The sequence below is a fragment of the Taudactylus pleione genome, unplaced genomic scaffold (genome assembly GCF_031769625.1).
Source record: "Taudactylus pleione unplaced genomic scaffold, aTauple2 ptg000041l, whole genome shotgun sequence".
NCBI classification, from domain to species: Eukaryota; Metazoa; Chordata; class Amphibia; order Anura; family Myobatrachidae; genus Taudactylus; species Taudactylus pleione.
Genome location: NW_028284443.1, coordinates 76,318,428 through 76,340,645, shown reverse-complemented (window position 1 = coordinate 76,340,645; position 22,218 = coordinate 76,318,428).

Sequence of the window (22,218 nt, the reverse complement as noted above, 5' to 3'; positions counted from 1 at the left end):
AGTTGTGCCCATTATTAAATGCCCCCTGTATTAGAGCCCCTTATGCAATGCCACTGTAGTTGTGCCCATTATGCAGTGCCCCCTGTATAACAGCTCCTTATGCAATACCACTGTAGTTGTGCCCATTATGCAGTGTCCCTTGTATTATAGCCCCTTATGCAATGCCACTGTAGTCATGCCCATTATGCAATGCCCCCAGTATTAGAGCCCCTTATGTAATGCCACTGTAGTTGTGCCCATTATGAAATACCCCCTGTATAAGAGCCCCTTATGCAATGCCACTGTAGTTGTGCCCATTATGCAGTGCCCCCTGTATAACAGCTCCTTATGCAATACCACTGTAGTTGTGCCCATTATGCAGTGTCCCTTGTATTATAGCCCCTTATGCAATGCCACTGTAGTCATGCCCATTATACAATGCCCCCAGTATTAGAGCCCCTTATGTAATGCCACTGTAGTTGTGCCCGTTATGAAATACCCCCTGTATAAGAGCTCCATATGCAATGCAACTGTAGTTGTGCCCATAATACAATGCCCCATATATAAGAGCTTCTTTTGCAATGCCACTATAGCTGTGCCAATTATGCAATGATCCCTGTATAATAGCCCCTTATGCAATGCCCCCTGTATTAGAGCCCCTTATGCAGTGCCCCCAGAAGTGCCTATTATGCAGTGCCCCCAGTACTGCCCATTATGCAGTGCCTCCAGTAGTGCCCATTATGCAATTCCCACAGTAATGCCCCTTGTGCAGTGTCCTCCATAATGCCCCTAGTAGTGCCCATTATGCAGTGTCCCTTATGCAGTGCCCCCAGTAGTGCCCATTATGCAGTGCCCCAAGTAGTGCTTCTTATGTTGTGGCCCCAGTAATGCCCCTAGTAGTGCCCCTTATGCTTTGCCTCCTCCCAGAGTAGAACATTGCAGTACTTAACTCTCTATTACTTACCTCTCTTCACGCTGGCCGCTGGGCACCGCTCCAGCGTAGACACTGCCGCTGCCTGGATCTAACTAGATCCAGCAGGCGCAGGCTCCTCTCATCGCGGGTGACATGGGTGATATCATGACATCACCCGCATACCCACAGACTGCATCACTGGGAACGCTGGCCTCTGAAGCGATCAGAGACTTCTTTAGTCTCTGATCGCTTCAGAGACCAGCGTTCCCAGTTTTAAATAAAGTAAACACTGCCCGATTGGAGCTGAGCTCCGATTGCGGCAGGGGTTTGGGCCGCATCATATTTGTTTTTGGGCCCACACAGTCAGGCCGCATACATTTTTATTCGGGCCGCATGTTTGACATGCCTGTCCTAGTTGTTGCAGCTGAGGACAAAGATAGCCATGGAAACTGAATGGTTGTTAAAATTGTTACTAAAACTTTCACAAGTTATAGACACAGACCCACCCAATTCTGATGACTGCTGTGTAGACCACTAATGTTTTGTTTGATCATTTTAATAAGAGATGAGTGGTTTGGTTCTACTGGGTTCTCTACCCAAATTAGCACAAGTTCAGATTTATCTTATTGGCTATCCAAAATATGTGAGAGCAGTATAGCCAATAAGATGCAGTTTTTCAGATCCAAACATAACTGAGTAGAACCGAAACCACTCATCTCTAATTCTAATATAGATATAAGGCATATTACATATTATATCATTATACAGTATGTTACCTTCTCTGGTTCCATCCACTCCATACACTGTATGTGAAATAATCTAAGAATAAACATCACATAAAGAGGTAATTTTGTACTATATTAAAATAAAAGAGACTGTGCAAGGGCAGAAAGGTTTCTAGTTATATTATACTGGTTGTAGCTTATTAACTTAACATCTATATTGGAGTAATTGACTACCTGCAAAATTACTTCTATAACATGGCAAATTCTAGTCATGGTTCATTGTATACAGATGAGAAGCATTAAAGGAGATATTCACTTGAAAGCCCTTCTCTCCTAATCTAATGCAATGCTAGGGGTACCATCCATGGAAAGGTGGGGGTCGTGCATGTTAGTTTTGGCATACATGTGCACGTAAATGTGATGGCATAATAAAAATCATGGTCCAATTTTATAATAATACAGTAGATATAGGTGATCTCTTACAATAATAAAAAATATAAACATATTCTATAGATTTCATGTAGCCAGCAATTATGCTCAGAAAATTGCACATAGTATGCACCCGTCACAAACTATCACAATGAGAGCTTTTTTATAAAAAATATTACTGTGCTTTTACATATAGTTTATGCTTTTTCATAATGCTTTTGTTTGTGCTCACTTGAAAACAATTAACATATAAATAAACTATACTTTTTTTTGTTTATTTCTATTGATACATTAATATAGTTAGCAGAACTACTACAATATATAAACTAATTTTACTGTAAGTATACAGTTCTTTATGGTAAAACAATTAAGGGTGGATCAGTGGAAGCTATTAAAAAAACCTTTACAATACACAATATCTGTCATAATATGCTGTTAAGCTTTTGGGTCGGCAGATGGATGAATGTTATTCCCTAGAGTAAAAAGATCTAAAACACATGACTGTGACACTGATAAATCTTCCCCATGCTCACACCATTTGATGGAATTTTTTCTACAAAATAGAAAACAGTTTCTGAAAAAAAAAAAATGCCCAGCCCAACCCAAGTCTGTAGTGTTCGGTTAGCACATTTATTTCATGAAAATAATAATCTCCAGACCATTTATAAAACTGTATTTCATGCATGCTTTGCACCCTAAGATGTTTAAATTAAAAATGAGTGTCTTCTTTGTGATTTACCTAATTAGAGAAATACAAAATAATCCTGGAACCTAATTAATTATTTGATATTGTGATACACCAGTGGCGTCCCTCCCTGCGGTTTCACAAAAAATGGGGCGTGTCCTTTTGGACAGGGGTGTGGCCTCGAGGGCAGGGGTCATGGCCACAAGGACAGGGCGTGGCCTTGCAGCCCAAACCATGTGGTCCCATCATCGTGCTTATTACTGGGGGGCAGTAGGGGAACCGGAGATGCAGGGTGCCCTGTGCGCAGTGCAGCTGGCTCCCTCACAGTGTCAGGAGCCTAGTGCTGCACTTAATTATACAGTGCAGCACCCAAGCTCCTGTCCCTGAGGGGGGTATGCACCTTGGTGTCACCCCTCGGCAGGTGACACCCAGATGCGGCCCGCACCCCCCTTGTGACGCCACTGCAATACACCCAATTAACAAATAGGGGGAATTCAATTAGCCACTGTAATTTACCACGGGCTTATTGATTCCCCGATCTCTCCAATTACTCCCAAAGTATGTACGCAGCACTGCACTTAACTGCTCAGACCCGAATAGACATACGTGATAATTAGCATGTTATTGGGTGAAGATAATGGGTTAACACATAGGGTCGGGAGCTTTTCCCTGATTTTATGTATTAACGCCTGTTAACAGATAATTAATCAGGCAAGGAAAAAGGGCTATAATTGAATAGCCCCAGGCATTAAAGTCAGAAGCTACCACCTTTTATCACGCCTGATAAATTATTGGGGCTAATTAAATTCCCCCCATACTGTGGATAGCTGTAAGACAATTTGCCAGAAAACAAACAAAATACAAAACATTAGATCTTATTAATGAAATTCTGGAATAGTAAAATAAGCATATGAAGAGTGAAGTGTGGCATAGATTTTGGATTATCTCATATATTTCATTAATAATCAATGAATACATTTTAATGTACAGAACTATACAATATAGCCCACTCATTATGAAGCACCTAATAAGGCTTCCTCAATAACATAAAACTTTTTACATTTATTACTTTTTAGACAATTCTATGCCTCAGAAGCAACTTGAGAAAAATTGCTCAAGTGACTATTTCTCACACATTCAGTCATGTTCTCATGCAGTCTAATTTAATAACGCTTACTCAGCCTTAGTTCCTGTCATATAGTCATTTTACTGTACCTACAGTACTTGGTTTTTTAATGACTACATTTATTTTACAGCCTAAAAGCAAAATAGACATGTTTGCTACTAGTATGCATTATTGACTTCCAATTAGTTGTGAGTCAGTTACCATTAATCAAGAATTATATTGGTTCCCAAAATAAATCAGAAAATTTTCTGGTGACACAGGGCAAGATAAACATTAGGCATGGTAGGATCATGTCTAGTGGTTGATGACGCCAACAGGAATCTCTTTCCCAAGCATTGCATATTCCGCACTTACTTTCCTTCATGCACAAACAAAAATTAACCAATAAAATTGAGAATGAAGAAAATAAAGTTTATTTGGGGACTTAGGGGTCTATTTACTAAGCTGTGTTAGGAGTAGGGGTGTGCACCGGCCACTTTTCGTGTTTTGTGTTTTGGTTTTGGATCTGGATCTTTCTTCGTGTTTTGGATCTGGATTGGTTTTGCCAAAACCACCCTTCCGTGTTTTGGGTTCTGGGTTTTGTGTTTTGGATCTGTATTTTTTTGAAAAAAAGCATAAAAACAGCTAAAATCACAGAATTTGTAGGTTTTTCTGCTCCTATGCTATTATTAACCTCAATAACCTTAATTTCCACTCATTTCCAGTCTATTCTGAACACCTCACACCTCACAATAGTGTTTTTATGTCCAAAAGGTTGCACCGAGGTAGCTGGATGACTATGCTAAGCGACACGAGTGGGCGGCACAAACACGTGACCCATCTAGGAGTGACACTGCAGTGGCAGGCAGGATGGCAGTTAGAAAAACTAGGCCCCAAACTGTACATAATGCAAAGAAAAAAAGAGGTGCAAGATGGAATTGTCCTTGGGCCCTCCCACCCACCCTTATGTTGTATAAACAGGACATGCACACTTTAACAAATCAATCATTTCAGCGCCAGGGTCTGCCACACAACTGTGGCTGAAATGATTGGTTCGTTTGGGCCCCCACAAAACAAGCTGGCAATTAATGTGTCCCTGCACAAACTGGCTCTACGGAGGCAAGATGTCATCCTCATCCTCCTCATCCACCGATTCCTCACCCTCTTCAGTGTGTACATCCTCATCCTCACAAAGTATTAACTCGTCCCCACTTGAATCCACCACCACAGGTCCCTCTGTACCTTCTGGAGGCTGGTCTCCCTGGAAGAGCTGATAATTCATTTTGATGAACATCATCTTCTCCACATTCTGTGGAAGCAACCTCCTACGCCTTTCGCTGACAAGGTTCCCGGCTGCACTAAACACTCTTTCGGAGTACACACTGGAGGGGGGGCAACTCAGGTAAAATAGAGCCAGTTTGTACAGGGGCCTCCAAATTGCCTCTTTTTCCTGCCAGTACAGGTATGGACTGTCTGACATGCCTACTTGGATGCTGTCACCGATGTAATCCTCCACCATTCTGTCAATGGTGACAGTATCATATGCAGTGACAGTAGACATGTCAGAAATTGTTGCCAGGTCCTTCAGTCCGGACCAGATGTCCAAACTTGGTCCTGCCTGCCCTGCATCACCGCCAGCGGGTTGCTTAGGATACCTAAGTTTTTTCCTGGCAGCCCCAGTTGCGGGAGAAAATGAAGAAGGAGCCGTTGACGTGTCACGTTCCGCTTCAGCTGACAGTGTGTTCACCAGCAGGTCTTTGCACCTCTGCAGGCTTGTGTCGGCCGGAAAGAGAGACACCACATAGGCTTTAAACCTAGGATCGAGCACGGTGGCCAAAATGTAGTGGTCTGATTTCAACAGATTGACCACCCTGGAATCCTGGCAAAGCGAATGAAGGGCTTCATCCACAAGTCCCACATGCCGAGCGGAATCGCTCCGTCTTAGCTCCTCCTTCACTTTCTCCAGCTGCTTCTGCAAAAGCCTGATGAGGGGAATGACCTGACTCAAGCTGGCAGTGTCTGAACTGACTTCACGTGTGGCAAGTTCGAAGGGCTGAAGAACCTTGCACAACACGGAAATCATTCTCCACTGCGCTTGAGTCAGGTGCATACCCCCTCCTTTGCCTATGTCATAGGTGGATGTATAGGCTTGTATGGCCTTTTGCTGCTCCTCCATCCTCTGAAGCATATAGAGGGTTGAGTTCCACCGCGTCACAACCTCTTGCTTCAGGTGATGGCGGGGCAGGTTCAAGAGTGTTTGCTGGCGCTCCAGTCTTCGGCACGCAGTCGCTGAATGGCGAAAGTGGCCAGAAATTTTTCGGGCCACCCAAAGCGTCTCCTGCACGCCCCTGTCGCTTTTCAGAAAATTCTGCACCACCAAGTTTATTGTGTGAGCAAAACATGGGACGTGCTGGAATTTGCCCAGATGTAATGCCCGCACAATATTGGTGGCGTTGTCAGATATCACAAATCCCCAGGAGAGTCTAAGTGGGGTAAGCCACTGGGCGATGATTTCCCTCAGTTTCTCTAAGAGGTTGTCGGCGGTGTGCCTCTTACTGAAACCGGTGATACACAGCGTAGCCTGCCTTGTAACGAGCTGGCGTTTCTGAGATGCTGCTACTGGTGACGCTGCTGCTGTTGCTGCGTAAGGTGATACATCTACCCAGTGGGCTGTCACAGTCATATAGTCCTTAGTCTGCCCTGTTCCACTTGTCCACATGTCCGTGGTTAAGTGGACATTGTGTACAACGGCATTTTTCAGGACACTGAGGACACTTTTTCTGACGTTTCTGTACAGTCTCGGTATCGCCTGCCTAGTGAAGTGGAATCTAGACGGGATTTGGAACCGGGGACACACTACCTCCATCAATTGTCTAAATCCCACTGCACTAATGGCGGATACCGGACGCACGTCTAACACCAACATAGCAGTCAAGGCCTCAGTTATACGTTTTGCTTCAGGATGACTGCTGTCGTACTTCATCCTCCTCGCTAAGGACTGTTGGAGGGTCAATTGTTTAGTAAAAGTAGTGGTGTTCCTACTTCCTCTCTGGGATGATGAACGACTCCCAGCAGCAGCAGCAACAGCAGCAGCGGCAGCAGTAGGCGTAGCAATGCAGGATCCTCCGGAGGAATCCCGGATAGGAGAGTCAGTCATGCCAGTGATATGGCCTGCAGGACTACTTCCGATCCTGACTAAGGAGGAAATTGACGAGGAGGGAGTTGACGGTGTGGTTTGCAGGCGCTTGGATACAACAGGACAACGGGATTTAGGTGTCCCTGGACTGCTTACGGTCTGAGCCAAAGTTTCTGAACTTGACAGTAACTTTTTATGAACGCGCTGCAGGTGCCGTATAAGGGAGGATGTTCCTAGGTGGTTGACGTCCCTACCCCTACTTATTTCACCTTTACATATGGTACATATGGCAAGACAGTTGTTGTCCGGATTTGGATAGAAATATTGCCAGACCAAAGAGGTGGAATGTTTGGTCTTCTGCCCAGGCATGACCGTGATGGGCTTTTTCATCCCACGGACAACAACTGTCTCCCCCGGAGCCTGATTTAAACAAACCACATCACCATCAGAATCCTCCTCGCCAACTTCCTCCTCAGCGCCAGCTACACCAGTATCCTCATCCTGTTGTACTTCAACAGTGACATCTTCAATTTGCATATCAGCAAGTGGACTGTGGGTGCTCCTTTCAGCACTTGCAGGGGGCGTGCAAATGGTGGAAAGAGCCACCTCTTCCCGTCCAGTGCTGGGAAGGTCAGGCATCGCAACCACCACCACACTTGGACTCTCTTTGGGGATTTGTGATATCTTCTTAGAAAGCACAGTTCTTCGCTGTGCTTTTGCCAGCTTAACTCTTTTGATTTTTTTAGTGGGAGGAGTGCTTCCATCGTCATGTGAAGCTGAACCACTAGTCATGAACATACTAGGGATCGACCTTAGCCGTTCCTTGCCACTCCGTGTCGTAAATGGCATATTGGCAAGTTTACGTTTCTCTTCAGCTGATTTAAATGTCTTTTTCAAGGTCATTTTCCTGAACTTTGCCATTTGGGATTGTATGTGCCCTCTACTATGACATTGGGCATCGGCCTTGGCAGACGACGTTGATGGCATGTTATCGTCTATGTCATGACTAGTGGCAGCAGCTTCAGCACTAGGAGGAAGTGGTTCTTGATCTTTCTCTATTTTATTTTTATCGGAGAAAGTTTGGTCCTCCATTTATGTTATATCGATTTGATATATACGTGCGGCTAAACACAGAAAATAAATTTTTTTTTGGTTCGGACTGGAGTGTACTTTGTGGGTTACAGCACCCTTTAACGGTCAAGCCAGCCGGCCCTTTACTTATGACACAGGCGCACTCTTGGCACTACTTTGTTGATGCACGTGCGGCTACTGCGCACACAATTCACAAACACAGAAAATAATTTTTTTTTGGTTTGGACTGGAGTGTACTTTGGGGGTTACAGCACCCTTTAACGGTCAAGCCAGCCGGCCCTTTACTTATGACACAGGCGCACGCTTGGCACTACTTTGTTGATGCACGTGCGGCTACTGCGCACACAATTCACAAACACAGAAAATAATTTTTTTTTGGTTTGGACTGGAGTGTACTTTCGGGGGTTACAGCACCCTTAACGGTCAAGCCAGCCGGCCCTTTACTTATGACACAGGCGCACGCTTGGCACTACTTTGTTGATGCACGTGCGGCTACTGCGCACACAATTCACAAACACAGAAAATAATTTTTTTTTTGGTTTGGACTGGAGTGTACTTTCGGGGGTTACAGCACCCTTTAACGGTCAAGCCAGCCGGCCCTTTACTTATGACACAGGCGCACGCTTGGCACTACTTTGTTGATGCACGTGCGGCTACTGCGCACACAATTCACAAACACAGAAAATAATTTTTTTTTTGGTTTGGACTGGAGTGTACTTTCGGGGGTTACAGCACCCTTAACGGTCAAGCCAGCCGGCCCTTTACTTATGACACAGGCGCACGCTTGGCACTACTTTGTTGATGCACGTGTGGCTACTGCGCACACAATTCACAAACACAGAAAATAATTTTTTTTTTGGTTTGGACTGGAGTGTACTTTCGGGGGTTACAGCACCCTTAACGGTCAAGCCAGCCGGCCCTTTACTTATGACACAGGCGCACGCTTGGCACTACTTTGTTGATGCACGTGTGGCTACTGCGCACACAATTCACAAACACAGAAAATAATTTTTTTTTTGGTTTGGACTGGAGTGTACTTTCGGGGGTTACAGCACCCTTAACGGTCAAGCCAGCCGGCCCTTTACTTATGACACAGGCGCACGCTTGGCACTACTTTGTTGATGCACGTGCGGCTACTGCGCACACAATTCACAAACACAGAAAATAATTTTTTTTTTGGTTTGGACTGGAGTGTACTTTCGGGGGTTACAGCACCCTTTAACGGTCAAGCCAGCCGGCCCTTTACTTATGACACAGGCGCACGCTTGGCACTACTTTGTTGATGCACGTGCGGCTACTGCGCACACAATTCACAAACACAGAAAATAATTTTTTTTTTGGTTTGGACTGGAGTGTACTTTCGGGGGTTACAGCACCCTTAACGGTCAAGCCAGCCGGCCCTTTACTTATGACACAGGCGCACGCTTGGCACTACTTTGTTGATGCACGTGTGGCTACTGCGCACACAATTCACAAACACAGAAAATAATTTTTTTTTTGGTTTGGACTGGAGTGTACTTTCGGGGGTTACAGCACCCTTAACGGTCAAGCCAGCCGGCCCTTTACTTATGACACAGGCGCACGCTTGGCACTACTTTGTTGATGCACGTGTGGCTACTGCGCACACAATTCACAAACACAGAAAATAATTTTTTTTTTGGTTTGGACTGGAGTGTACTTTCGGGGGTTACAGCACCCTTAACGGTCAAGCCAGCCGGCCCTTTACTTATGACACAGGCGCACGCTTGGCACTACTTTGTTGATGCACGTGCGGCTACTGCGCACACAATTCACAAACACAGAAAATAATTTTTTTTTGGTTTGGACTGGAGTGTACTTTGGGGGTTACAGCACCCTTAACGGTCAAGCCAGCCGGCCCTTTACTTATGACACAGGCGCACGCTTGGCACTACTTTGTTGATGCACGTGCGGCTACTGCGCACACAATTCACAAACACAGAAAATAATTTTTTTTTTGGTTTGGACTGGAGTGTACTTTCGGGGGTTACAGCACCCTTAACGGTCAAGCCAGCCGGCCCTTTACTTATGACACAGGCGCACGCTTGGCACTACTTTGTTGATGCACGTGTGGCTACTGCGCACACAATTCACAAACACAGAAAATAATTTTTTTTTTGGTTTGGACTGGAGTGTACTTTCGGGGGTTACAGCACCCTTAACGGTCAAGCCAGCCGGCCCTTTACTTATGACACAGGCGCACGCTTGGCACTACTTTGTTGATGCACGTGCGGCTACTGCGCACACAATTCACAAACACAGAAAATAATTTTTTTTTGGTTTGGACTGGAGTGTACTTTCGGGGGTTACAGCACCCTTAATGGTCAAGCCAGCCGGCCCTTTACTTATGACACAGGCGCACGCTTGGCACTACTTTGTTGATGCACGTGCGGCTACTGCGCACACAATTCACAAACACAGAAAATAATTTTTTTTTGGTTTGGACTGGAGTGTACTTTCGGGGGTTACAGCACCCTTAACGGTCAAGCCAGCCGGCCCTTTACTTATGACACAGGCGCACGCTTGGCACTACTTTGTTGATGCACGTGCGGCTACTGCGCACACAATTCACAAACACAGAAAATAATTTTTTTTTTGGTTTGGACTGGAGTGTACTTTCGGGGGTTACAGCACCCTTAACGGTCAAGCCAGCCGGCCCTTTACTTATGACACAGGCGCACTCTTGGCACTACTTTGTTGATGCACGTGCGGCTACTGCGCACACAATTCACAAACACAGAAAATAATTTTTTTTTTGGTTTGGACTGGAGTGTACTTTCGGGGGTTACAGCACCCTTAACGGTCAAGCCAGCCGGCCCTTTACTTATGACACAGGCGCACGCTTGGCACTACTTTGTTGATGCACGTGCGGCTACTGCGCACACAATTCACAAACACAGAAAATAATTTTTTTTTTGGTTTGGACTGGAGTGTACTTGGGGGTTACAGCACCCTTTAACGGTCAAGCCAGCCGGCCCTTTACTTATGACACAGGCGCACGCTTGGCACTACTTTGTTGATGCACGTGCGACTACTGCGCACACAATTCACAAACACAGAAAATAATATTTTTTTTGGTTTGGACTGGAGTGTACTTTCGGGGGTTACAGCACCCTTAACGGTCAAGCCAGCCGGCCCTTTACTTATGACACAGGCGCACGCTTGGCACTACTTTGTTGATGCACGTGCGGCTACTGCGCACACAATTCACAAACACAGAAAATAATTTTTTTTTGGTTTGGACTGGAGTGTACTTTCGGGGGTTACAGCACCCTTAACGGTCAAGCCAGCCGGCCCTTTACTTATGACACAGGCGCACGCTTGGCACTACTTTGTTGATGCACGTGCGGCTACTGCGCACACAATTCACAAACACAGAAAATAATTTTTTTTTTGGTTTGGACTGGAGTGTACTTTCGGGGGTTACAGCACCCTTAACGGTCAAGCCAGCCGGCCCTTTACTTATGACACAGGCGCACTCTTGGCACTACTTTGTTGATGCACGTGCGGCTACTGCGCACACAATTCACAAACACAGAAAATAATTTTTTTTTGGTTAGGACTGGAGTGTACTTTCGGGGGTTACAGCACCCTTTAACGGTCAAGCCAGCCGGCCCTTTACTTATGACACAGGCGCACGCTTGGCACTACTTTGTTGATGCACGTGCGGCTACTGCGCACACAATTCACAAACACAGAAAATAATTTTTTTTTTGGTTTGGACTGGAGTGTACTTTCGGGGGTTACAGCACCCTTAACGGTCAAGCCAGCCGGCCCTTTACTTATGACACAGGCGCACGCTTGGCACTACTTTGTTGATGCACGTGCGGCTACTGCGCACACAATTCACAAACACAGAAAATAATTTTTTTTTTGGTTTGGACTGGAGTGTACTTGGGGGTTACAGCACCCTTTAACGGTCAAGCCAGCCGGCCCTTTACTTATGACACAGGCGCACGCTTGGCACTACTTTGTTGATGCACGTGCGACTACTGCGCACACAATTCACAAACACAGAAAATAATATTTTTTTTGGTTTGGACTGGAGTGTACTTTCGGGGGTTACAGCACCCTTAACGGTCAAGCCAGCCGGCCCTTTACTTATGACACAGGCGCACGCTTGGCACTACTTTGTTGATGCACGTGCGGCTACTGCGCACACAATTCACAAACACAGAAAATAATTTTTTTTTTGGTTTGGACTGGAGTGTACTTTCGGGGGTTACAGCACCCTTAACGGTCAAGCCAGCCGGCCCTTTACTTATGACACAGGCGCACGCTTGGCACTACTTTGTTGATGCACGTGCGACTACTGCGCACACAATTCACAAACACAGAAAATAATATTTTTTTTGGTTTGGACTGGAGTGTACTTTCGGGGGTTACAGCACCCTTAACGGTCAAGCCAGCCGGCCCTTTACTTATGACACAGGCGCACGCTTGGCACTACTTTGTTGATGCACGTGCGGCTACTGCGCACACAATTCACAAACACAGAAAATAATTTTTTTTTTGGTTTGGACTGGAGTGTACTTTCGGGGGTTACAGCACCCTTAACGGTCAAGCCAGCCGGCCCTTTACTTATGACACAGGCGCACGCTTGGCACTACTTTGTTGATGCACGTGCGGCTACTGCGCACACAATTCACAAACACAGAAAATAATTTTTTTTTTGGTTTGGACTGGAGTGTACTTTCGGGGGTTACAGCACCCTTAACGGTCAAGCCAGCCGGCCCTTTACTTATGACACAGGCGCACGCTTGGCACTACTTTGTTGATGCACGTGCGGCTACTGCGCACACAATTCACAAACACAGAAAATATATTATTTTTTTAGCACTTGGGGGGAGCACCCCTGATGGACAGAGCACCCCCTGGACAACACTACAGCACTCCTTTAGGACTGGGACACTGCACAGGACTTTGGAGTGGACACAGCCCCTATGGAGAACTGACTGCACAACACAGTCCAGCCAGCCCCTATGGACTTTGAAGTAGTGGACACAGCCCCTATTAACAACAGCAGCACAGCACAACACAGCCAGCCCCTATGGACTTTGAAGTAGTGGACAACAGCAGCACTACACTACACTACACTACACAGCCCTAACTCCCACCCTCCCTCTTCACTGTCCACAGCCGAGTGAGAAAATGGCGCCGACGTGTGTACCTTATATAGGATCCAAAACCCGCGAGACTCGGAAGGCGGGAAGATGACGTTTTGCCTCGATTTCAGATCCGAGTCAGGCGGGAAAAGTCGAGCCTGACTCGGATCGGACTCGGATCGGGGGGGCTCGGGGGGGTTCGGATTTCAGAAATCCGAACCCGCTCACCCCTAGTTAGGAGATAAAGTAAACAGCGATAAGGCACCATCCAATCAGCTCCTAACTGCCATGTCACAGGTTGTGTTTGAAAAATGGCAATTAGGAGCTGATTGGCTGGTACCTTATCACGGTTCACTTTATCTCCTAACAGCTTAGTAAATAGACCCCAGAGCGAGTTGTGGCACGATATTCTGTATAACACAACTGGGGAGGCCACAGATTGTTGTGTTGAAATTGTGGCTAGGTGATGAAGCAGTGCTTGGGGCAGTGCAATTGATGACTCATTTTCACCCCTTGCTTTACCATATTTTTTTTCACATGTAATAAGGCAACATGTTGTGATCAGAATCTTGTTGAAATATAGAACATATTTAATCCATATTAAAGATTGGCAAAAAAAAGAATCAATATATATTAAAATTTTCATTGATTGGTAAAAACAAAAGATTGCTAAAGCAATTAATATTTCATAGATTGTAACTTCCAGTAATAATTTGTTTTCTATAAGCTTTTCTGTATTCTACACTCAGTTACTATACTTTTAGAATACATTAGAGATCCATTAAATAGTAGTGTAATTAAGGCTGTTTCATTATGGAGTCAAACCAAAAATGAAAATGTGAAATATTGGCACTTAATTATTACCATTTAATACAAATATTGTATGAGCTGACATTTATTCCAAGGATAAGCCGACAACTCCTAAAACCATATTGTACAGCACAGGCTTGGCATATGAAAAGAATGTACAGGAAAAATGCTTCCAAATGTGACATATGCGAAACTGTATAAATCTACTACAGTCATACAGCTAAAACTAATTTGCACACATCATTTCTCTATATATAAGGATCAGGTTTTAACCTACCAATTTTAATTTTACCCTGCCTATATAGTTTACATTGTGTCGCACATTTTAGTGTTGTAGAATGTTTTAATTGTGACTAAGGCCCTCATTCAGAGCCACTCGCTAGCGGCAGTACGCTCGTTCCGAGCGATGTTCGCACATCTGCGCATGCGTACGGATCGTTATACGCATGCGCGAACCAGTCAGTGCGGCCGAAATTCATGTGCTCGCAATATAGCGAATGCCTGCTATTTTGAGTGACAGAATGAGGCGTATGTGGGTGGTAACAGGGGAAGGTGCTTGAAAATGGGGAGTGGAGATCCGAACGCAGGCGTGCTTAAAGGTCAAAACGGGCGTTTTATGGGTGTGCATAATTAATACAGCAGCGTCATTGACCACGTCACTGGGTTATTTTATAGCCAGAACTGCTCGCAAGATTGTGGTAGCAAAAACCAACCACAAGAATAGCGAGCAGTTCATACGCTGGTCGATGTACTCGATTAATCTAATAAATAGCGGACATGACGTATGGTGCGAGCGGCCAGGGGGCGTTTTTATCAAATAAACGAGCGTATGTTTTGCTCGCTCGTTCAGACTTAGAGGTGTGAACAGACTGCAATTTGCGAACGGATCATTTGAATAGCCACCCCTTGTTTTTGAACGAACGACCGCAAATAGCGAACGGCTCTGAATCAGGCCCTAAAGCCAGATTACTGATGACAAGCATTAAATCTAAAACAGCTCACTAGTGGTATAACAATTGGTATTTCATTCAATACAAAAATGAACACAATAATGTACACCAATATTAGAAGAATATCTTCGTCATGAAGAATTTATTTTCATACATAAGGTACCTGTTGCTCCCTGCAGAACATCTGTTATGCTAAGTGGACTTTAAACATATTTTAGCTATCAGTCATGTTGCTAATCTAACTGTAGCATTAGACTAGTATGGATATAAAGACTAACAAGATAAGGCTGTAAAAAGAGTAATTATCAATAATTATACCTTAAAAGAAAAGCCATGACCTTGAGTGTTTCTATAACAATAGTACATTAATGTACAGTCAGGTGCATAAATATTGGGACATTGACAGAATTTTCATATTTTGGCCTCTATTCACCACCACAATGGCTTTGAAATGAAACAAACAAGATGTCCTTTAACTGCAGACTTTCAGATTTAATTTGAGGGTAATTACATCCAAATCAGGTGAATGGTGTAGGAATTACAATGGTTTCTATATATGCCTCCCACTTTTTAAGGGGCCAAAAGTAATGGGACAAACTAAACAATCCTAAATCTAACTTTCACTTTTTAATACTTTGTTGCAAATCCTTTGCAGGCAATTACAGCCTGAAGTATGGAACGTATAGACATCACTAGATGCTGGGTTTCATCCCTGGAGATGCTCTGCCAGGCCTCTACTGCAAATGTCTTTAGTTCCTGCTTGTTCATGGGGCATTTTCCCTTCAGTTTTGTCTTCATCAAGTGAAATTCTTGCTCAATTGGATTCAGGTCAGGGGATTGACTTGGTCATTGCATAACATTCCACTTTTTAGCCTTAAAAAACTCTTTGGTTGCTCTTGCAGTATGCTTCGGGCCATTGTCCACCTGCACTGTGAAGTGCCGTCCAATGAGTTCTGAAGCATTTGACTGAATATGAGCATATAATATTGCCCGAAACACTTCAGAATTCATTCTGCTGCTTTTGTCAGCAGTCACATCACCAATAAATACAAGGGAACCAGTTCCATTGGCAGCCATACATGGCCACACCATGACACTACCACCACCATGATTCACTGATGAGGTGGTATGTTTTGGATCATGAGCAGTTCCTTTCCTTCTCCATACTTTTCTCTTCCCATCACTCTGGTACAAGTTGATCTTTGTCTCATCTGTCCATAGGATGTTGTTCCAGAACTGTAATGTTTTTTTTAGATGTTGTTTGGCAAACTCTAATCTGGTCTTCCTGTTTTTGAGGCTCACCAATGGTTTACACCTTGTGGTGAACCCTCTATATTCACTCTTGTGAAGTCTTCTTTTGATTGTTGACTTTGACACATATACACCTACCTCCTGGAGAGTGTTCTTCATTTGGCCAACTGTTGTGAAGGGGTTTTTCTTCACCAGAGAAATAATTCTTTTGTCATCCACCACAGTTGTTTTCCGTGGTCTTCGGGGTCTTTTGGTGTTGCTGAGCTCTCCGGTGCGTTCTTTCTTTTTAAGAATGTTCCAAACAGTTGATTTGGCCACACCTAATGTTTTTGCTATCTCTCTGATGGGTTTGTTTTGATTTTTCAGCCTAATGATGGCTTGCTTCACTGATAGTGACAGCTCTTTGGATCTCATATTGAGAGTCGACAGCAACTGATTCCAAATGCAAATGTCACACCTAGAATCAACTCCAGATCTTTTACCTGCTTAATTGATAATGAAATAACAAGGGAATAGCCCACACCTGTCCATGAAATAGCTTTTGAGTTGATAGTCCCATTACAATTGGCCCCTTAAAAAGTGGGAGGCACATACAGAAACCGTTGTAATTCCTACACCATTCACCTGATTTGGATGTAACTACCCTCAAATTAAATCTGAAAGTCTGCAGTTAAAGCACATCTTGTTTGTTTCATTTCAAAGCCATTGGGGTGGTGAATAGAGGCCAAAATATGAAAATTCTGTGAATGTCCCAATATTTATGCACCTGACTGTATTTTGTTCTAAATGTACAGTACAGTATTATACACTATAGACGGAAAGTCCATCATGTTGGTGACAAGTAGGGCTAGCCATGTAATAGTAAAAATAAAGACTTCAATTGCCAATGAAAACATTGAACTGATCAGTCCCCAATGCTCTAAACGGGACACTGTAATACTGTATGTGCCATCATAAAAGCCAATTTGGTTAATTTAGACTAAATATAGCAAATATTGTCTCATGTATGGGGTTAAAATTATAAGAAGTGACAGGTTAAATCCTGATATGATTAAGTACTTTAGTTTTGAAATTCTGATTGACATATAACAGCATTGGTATCATGGCATGTATATGTGATCATCTGCCAACCAGAATGAATAGGATCCCTCTCAATCCAATCATTCAGCTTGAATATAGCATATAGTTTGCCCTACATTTTCTCAGGTGTGTAACAGCTTCGTTTTTCTTTCCAAAAGCTTTGTTTTACATGAATGGCAGCATGTATATTTGATTATATTTAAATACATTTTCCTTTATAAATCAATGGTTTTACTTTAAAAAGTCTCACAGAAACAATAAGAACACTGGTTCTCAAAATAATTCATAGTTTGTCAGATGTTTTATATTGGTTATTTATCATATCTGACAGGAACAAATAGCACTATAAAGAGCTATATTATTCACTGAAACTGTATTTTTTTTTAACATTCACTGAAATGTATTCTTACAGCGGAAACATGACATCTGTATGTTGTAGAAAATACAGGACATTTTTACACACCACAAAATGCTTCTTAGTTTGCACCTAGACCTAAAGTCATCTAAATAGAAGTATAGGATGAGACTAAGGGGCATGTTCATAATGTTAATTATCGGGGGCTGAAAATCAGCTGTCTTCATGAATGTTTTTCGCTGATACATCCGTTGCAGTGAATATTATCACTGGTGAGTCTGACTCACAAGTGCTAGTATATCTGCATGAACTAGGGTTCACACAGGTACACAAAGCCCCGGCGTCCAGCGGAAGGAGCCAGACAGGGGTGGAGGAATCCTAAAGGATCCGTCCTCGCAAACCCGGGACTCCTACAATTTTTTTCCTAACCAATAATTGATAACTATGCCCCAAAGAACTAATTCCTGCCTAAATAATATCTTTACATTGGAACTAAGGCCCTGATTCAGAGCCGGACGCTCTGACCAGAGCGCTCGCTCTGACTCAGGGCCCTCCTCCATTAATATGGAGCATCCTCCTGGATGCTCATATAGCTGTGGGTCACCACCAACAGCATATACGAGCGTGCAATAAGATGGTCGCGATGGTCTTGACCATCGCGACCATCGGACTTGCGAGTGAAACCCTGTGGTCGGGTTTCTCAACCATAAGCCCTGGAGTGATTTTGGCTCTATCAGAGCCAAAATCACTCCCACTGACATCACTAGTGATGTCAGTGGGGCCGGCTTCAGACGGTAGGCGTTCCCATGGGAACGCCTCCGTCTGGCAGGCACGCCCCCGGCACGCCCACCAAAGGGGGCGTGCTGTCAATCAACATTGACAGCACGCCCCCTTTGGTGCGAGACCCGGAGCGATGGAAAGTTCCCTCCGTCGTGCGCATGCGCAGTGGGGACCATTGACCCACTTGTGAGCGTACTGCTGCTTGCGAGTGGGTCTGAATGACCCCCTAACTGCAATCACAATGTAAAAACAATTTACCTTATGTGTTCCTAGTGAAAAGCTGAACCCACCACAATACAGCAGAATAAATTTAAATTTAAATTGTCATATTCCCTGCTATAGACTATACATTCAGCAAAATGAGGGTTGAATGGTGCAAAGATATGACCTGCACATTGGCTTGGAACTTCAGGATGATCACACTGGAGTTTTGCACCTCTGTGAAAGAGCCTGCACAAAATTCTGACTCAACTTTAGTTTTTTTTAGTTTAAAACTGCAATTGCAGGTGGCATACATGATTTGCTGTCTCCATTGACAATGAAAGCAGCACTTTACATGGAAATTTGTTTAATAAGTATATTTTTTGTGAATTTCTTTGCTAACATGTACAATTGTACAGCACTTCTTAGAAACTACTGCAGTTAAAATTTTACTTTTTCAAACAAAGCCCAATAAAATGCTATATTTATCATGTGAAACTTGTTTTTAAGTACAGTGACAGGTGGGATAATATTTTCTACTTGTAGAGTATATTTTTTTAAGCTCTGGAGTTTTGCAGTGTGCTAAATTCTCAACACACGCTTTGAAATATTTGGCCTCTGGTAACATTTCTGACTAGGTGACCAGAAATTAGGTACTTACTTGTGCAAACTAATAATATTGTAAAAATATTCACTGAGGACTTTTCTCAAAACTGTCTATAGATCAAATATTTATATATTTACTAAATTCTAGACTGAAAAATAGAAGTTTTCAGCTAAAATAATTTGATCCTATAATATATAATAAAACAAGTGCTAACATGAACTTGCTTTGAAAATATACTTAATCAAATTATAGTGGATAATATGCACAATGGCGTAACTTCTGTGGGCGCAGGGGGTGCTGTGTTATGGGGCCCAGGCTGCCTCCTGGGCCCATTATCCCAACCACCTCCAGTGCCTACGCTCCTGTACAGTCATCTGAACACAACTTACTCATGGCACTGATATTCCTCTTAATGGCGACGACAGCCGCCAATCTTCTAAACTACCACAATCACCACAGTTCTTGCCATTTGCCACAAGTTGAGATGTGAGAAATCATGTTTCATATTATATCAATTCTACTAAATGTTTTAAGAAACTATATACAGTAAATAGTCAGATAATGTTTAAAGGTGCAATTCTCCATGACATTATCATCCAGGTTCTCTAATCCTAGTATAGATCTCAGCATGGCATGGGCTCAGTTACGGGTTGGGTACGGAATGCCGGAACCCGGGATCCCAGTGGTCAGAATCCCAGTGCCGGCATCCTGACTGGGTCACAATGCCAACTGATGAAGGTAAGTATTTTCCCCTTCCACAGCCTAAACCTAACCCTCCCTCTCTAGTGCCTAACCCTCCACCTCTAGTGCTTAACCCTAACCCTCCCCTAGTACTTAACCCTAACCCCTTACCCTCCCTCTAACCCCAATAGTTATTGTTGGGGTGTCAGCGGTAAAGAGATCAGCTTTGGAATTCTGCCTGTTGTCTGGATTCCAGCACCGGTATACAGAGCGCTAGCATCCCGACACCCGAGATAATTACTACATCCATGACAATTGTTAATAAAAAAATAATATAGTATAATAAAATAACACACCTTTAATTACAAAAATGAATGCGAGAAATATACGTGAAAAACAGATCAGCAGCTTCCATATGAAGTTCCACAAATGCATCCAGCCTCCCTGCTTGGCACAGCCATTGGATAAACATTGGGTAAGGTATATGTTGTAAACACAATGAGGAACTTTACTCCTTTGTACATTAGACTTCTTATAAGGGGATTTGTTTTTATACCAGAAGCAATTGAACTGAGCTGTACAAGCACAGACCAAATAATAAGGAAAAACAGCCATGAAACTGATTAGAACTCTGACAAGAGTCAAGCACAGTTATTACTAGTTTGAAGAGAGTGGATGCAGATTGAAATTATTTTGATTAGAATTACCTTTTAAGACATGAAAACTTTTAGATGAATGTTGAAAGACTCCTTTCCAAACTACTGTATATAATTTTCTATTTGAAGCTTAGATATTTAATGTATTGTTAAATCACAATATTGCATAATAAATCTGCAGTATAATAAAAAACCTGGTGATCATCTGAATTTTGCATGATTTAAGTGCAGTTGCCAATATGACAAGGGTCAGAATGTTCCCTGCAATATATGCATCATCTTAAATTGTACTTGCAGGCAAGTATTATATTCATGTTGTGTAACTGTTTCATTTTTATTCAGATACAAATCATTCTTTCAAAAAGACTGTTGATAAAACAGGTCTGCTTTAAGAGAACACTTTCATAAAGTTTATTCATTTTTTTCAATCAAAGTTGCCCTGTTTCTAAAGTATTTTGCAATAAACCTGTCTATAAATAATAGACTAGATAATTACTAACACATGTAATAAGGGAAAAAATCTGCCATATGGTTAATTCCAAGTACTTCCTATAATTTATCATTAAAGTGACCTAAATGAACTGAAACACTCATCCTTATTAAACAGATCTTATATTAATTAGGTTAGCACCATGTCCAAAGAGGATTATTTATGACTCTGTATCCCCAAACTCATTTTCATATCATATGGAAGCCCTAATTCTTTACAAATGTGTGATTATATGTGAGTTCTCCCCTGATGTATTACCAATTCCCAATTTGTTTGCAGCAAAATTTGCTGTCTATAATTATTTCTCATCCTTATAAGGTCCCAGTGTAGAATAAGCATTGCATTATTATGAACTGACATGCAGAGTGGGAATTGCACATCAATGTTCGTATCGTATGCAAATGCAAAGTATACTGTATGTTGTCTCACATTTTCAGAGGTATTTTATACTTACAAATTCAATCCAACAAAATGCTATAACTTCCCAATATAACAAAGAGAATCCTTCTCCTGATTTTGTTCTGTCATAAGATTATTTCTTTCAGATGTTTTATATTTTATTGGTCAACAAAACATTTTAAAGTATTTACATGTCTATGCATTATTTGAGAAGGTGTGCAGGCGGGAAGCCGGTGGACCTAATCCTGACAGCCGGCTTCCCGACTGCTTAATCCCGGCGAGAGTTAAATGACAAGCATCTAAATCTAGACGCCTGTCAATTTACTGACGCCAGGAGACCGGCGCCCGGCATCCTGATCGAAGGGACGCCGGGCGCCGAACGCGGATAGCCGCGCACGGAGGGGCTTAGGGTCAGGCACCCCCCGGGAGGTTAGGGATAGGCTAGGGGAAGGGGGGTTTTGGTTAGGCACCCCCGGGGGGGACTTAGGTTTAGGCCCCACCCGGAGGATTTAGGTTTAGGCGTCGGGGAAGGGGGGGTTAGGTTTAGGCACTTAGAGGGCTGATTAGGGATAGGCACTGGGGGGAAGGTTAGGGTAAGGCACCCCTAAGGAGGGTTAGGGTTAGGGGAGGGAATTATGTTAGTCAATACTTACCTTAGGGACGATCAGGATTTTCATCCATGTCGAGAAGCCACTGTCGGGATTCCAAATGGATCATACCGATCCCATTTGAGAATACAGTATGTTTTTTGGACTGACAAATATCTAAAGA